This window comes from Camelina sativa, chromosome 15, assembly GCF_000633955.1.
Source record: "Camelina sativa cultivar DH55 chromosome 15, Cs, whole genome shotgun sequence".
Lineage (NCBI taxonomy): Eukaryota > Viridiplantae > Streptophyta > Magnoliopsida > Brassicales > Brassicaceae > Camelina > Camelina sativa.
This window is the reverse complement of record NC_025699.1, coordinates 20,350,439-20,353,411: the sequence shown is the minus strand read 5'-3', so window position 1 is coordinate 20,353,411 and position 2,973 is coordinate 20,350,439.

The window sequence follows — 2,973 nt, the reverse complement described above, 5'->3', positions numbered from 1 at the left end:
TTTTTTTTTTTTTTTTTTTTAACCGATTTATCTTCCTCCCCAATCGCCGGCGTAAGACAGACCGTGACCTCGCTCCGATAAGTCTGGATTATCTTCTTCTTCTTCCTCTTTGTGTCTCAATGCTTCTTCGTTGTTGAGATTTTCAGAAATCTCTGATTCGATTTTGATCTCGTCTTCTTATATGCTCTGTTCAATCAATGGTTCAGATTCATAACTCTCTACAACAGTCAAGGGTAGTTCAGGGAGGAACAAAGTGTGAATCTGGCTACGACTACAGTAGATGATGATGATCGTTTCTTGTCTTACGCCGGTGGTTTCGGAAAGAAAGAAAAAGCAGTCGACGGTCTCAAAAGAAAAGGCAACAAAAAAAGATTGCAACGACGCTGGTGGAGAGTTTCGAACCCAGGTTCGATTTGGTACAAAACACACACATTACCACTGTGCTACAGCGATATATTCATTTTATCTGGTAAACGAATTGTATATATCCGTTTAAAAACGTCTAACTGAATTTTATCGCCAGTTACAAATTCTGTAACGGCCGTGTAACGCTCTTAAGTTCCGTGTTGAAATCTACTAACGATTTAAAGATAAGGTTTTGTTTGATAATAATTTAATATATCGGGTATTTTTATTCCAACTAAAAACCATCGGGTATTAAACATCCAAACAAAAATAAGTTGAAGTTTTTTTTAGGAATTTTCCCCTTTTTATTTGGTCTAGCATAATTTTAGCAAAAAAATTATCTAGTTATGTGAAATTTGAGCTTTATTAGTTTTGATTTTTAAGGCATTTAAAAATAAAAATATATATGCCAAAATTTCCAATCATAGTATCAACTATCACTGCTGGGATATAGTAGGTCGTGTAAAAAAGGTCCAGTTCTACTTCCAAACATCTTGTATGAATTTCTCATTAAACCACACTAATATCTGTATGATCCCAAAAATGACAAGTCCATAAACCCTATCAGATTATTGACCAATAGCCTTGTGTAGTGTTTTTTACAAAATAATATCAAAGTGCCTAGTCAAGTGATTAAAACTTCACCTTGATGGCATTGTATCAGACTCTAAAGCGGCTTTTATTCCTGGTAGGGTGATTAATGATGATGTGATGATCGCTCATGAAGTCATGCACTCTTTAAAAGTAAGAAAAAGAGTTTTCAAATCATATATGGCGGTCAAGACGAATGTAAGCAAAGCATATGATCGAGTCGAACGAAATTACCTTGAAACAACAATGCGACTGTTTTGTCTTTTGTGACAAGTGGATAAGTTGGATTATGGGAGCGGTTAAGTCAGTACATTTCTCAGTGTTGATAAATGGATCTCCACATGGTTTGATAACACCACAGCGTGGGATAAGACAAAGTGATATATTGTCCCCATATCTTTTCATCCTATGTGCAGATATACTAAGCCACTTGATAAGATCCTGAGTCGTTGATGGAGACATCCGAGGTATCAAGATTTGAAATGAGGTCCCTGCTATCACACACCTTTAGTTTGCTGATGATTCCTTGTTCTTCTGCCAGTCAAATGTTCAAAACTGTCAGGCCCTAAAAGATGTCTTTGATTTTTATGAATACTATTCTGGACAGCAAATTAATATGACAAAGTCCATGATCACTTTTGGTTCACGAGTCTATGGATCAACTCAGACTCGATTAAAGAAAAATTTGGGTTTACCAGAAAAATTTGGTCGAAAGAAGGCATAAATGTTCAACTACATCATTGAAAGAGTCAAGAACCGTACATCAAACTGGAGTGCTAAACGTCTATCCCCTGTAGGCAAGAAAATCATGTTGAAATAGGTTGCACTAGCTATGCCAGTTTACGCGATGTCCTGTTTCAAATTACCTATGAGTGTAATTAACGATATTGATTCTCTGTTAATGAACTTTTGGTGGGAAAAGGGTCCAAAGAAACGTGGTATACCTTGGATAGCATGGAAGAGATTACAATACACTAAAAAAGAAGGTGGACTGGGTTTTAGAGATTTAGTAAAATTCAATGATGCACTCCTTGCAAAACAGGTTTGGCGACTAATTCACCATCTTAATATTGTGTTTGCTCGTGTAATGAAAGCTCGCTATTTCAAAGATGATGTGAGCCAAAACAGGGGTGAGTCGATAGCTGGTCTAAAGGACCTCTCTAACTAACTCGGATAGGATGGAGATGAATGATGGATCGAAGTTCGCCACACAAAGTTGCGGAATGACTTTGTGATAAGAACACAAATCAATATCTAAGTGAATCACACACAAAGATAAAGATTCAACTTGTTTTCTAAAGGAATCACACACAATAGAAAAAACAAGTAAAACAAAAGCCTAAGCTTTCAAAGTGAGAAAACTCTCTCTTTATTTTTCCAAAAATCTATATTTATAATGAAGGGAAACATGAGCTTATTTAGGCTCAATTTACATATCAATAACATAAATACAAAATAAATCAAATTAATTACATAAATAAATCAAGAATAAATTTAGAGATTTTATCAATCATCATTGATGGAGATTGGTTATTTGTATCTAGACACTTTCTTGATGTAGCCATGAATTGATTGTCTTCTAGAAACTTCTTTATAATTTGATCTTGATTTTCCTTGAACAAATTCTTGATGAGTTGATATTTCTAGGACTGCATCAACCCCCATCAAGTTTATCACACTTGATGTTGACTGACCTGAGAAATTAATAAACTCTATTTGACGAAAAAAGAAGAAGTTGATAGTATCAAGTTAATACCAATGGACCCTCTGATTTGATTCAAATTAATTTGGGTCCATTTTTAATATATTATTTATAGTAATATTTCAGTTCGCCCTAGCCGCACTCTCTCTGGCACAACCACCGAGGTCTGTTTCCCCGGCGACGCTGAGTCCGATTGGCGTCGCTGGGCCTTTAGTTCTGCTTCCTCATTGTCCCCTCTGTCTTCTTAGCTCCGTTGATCTCTTTTTTCGTCCCCC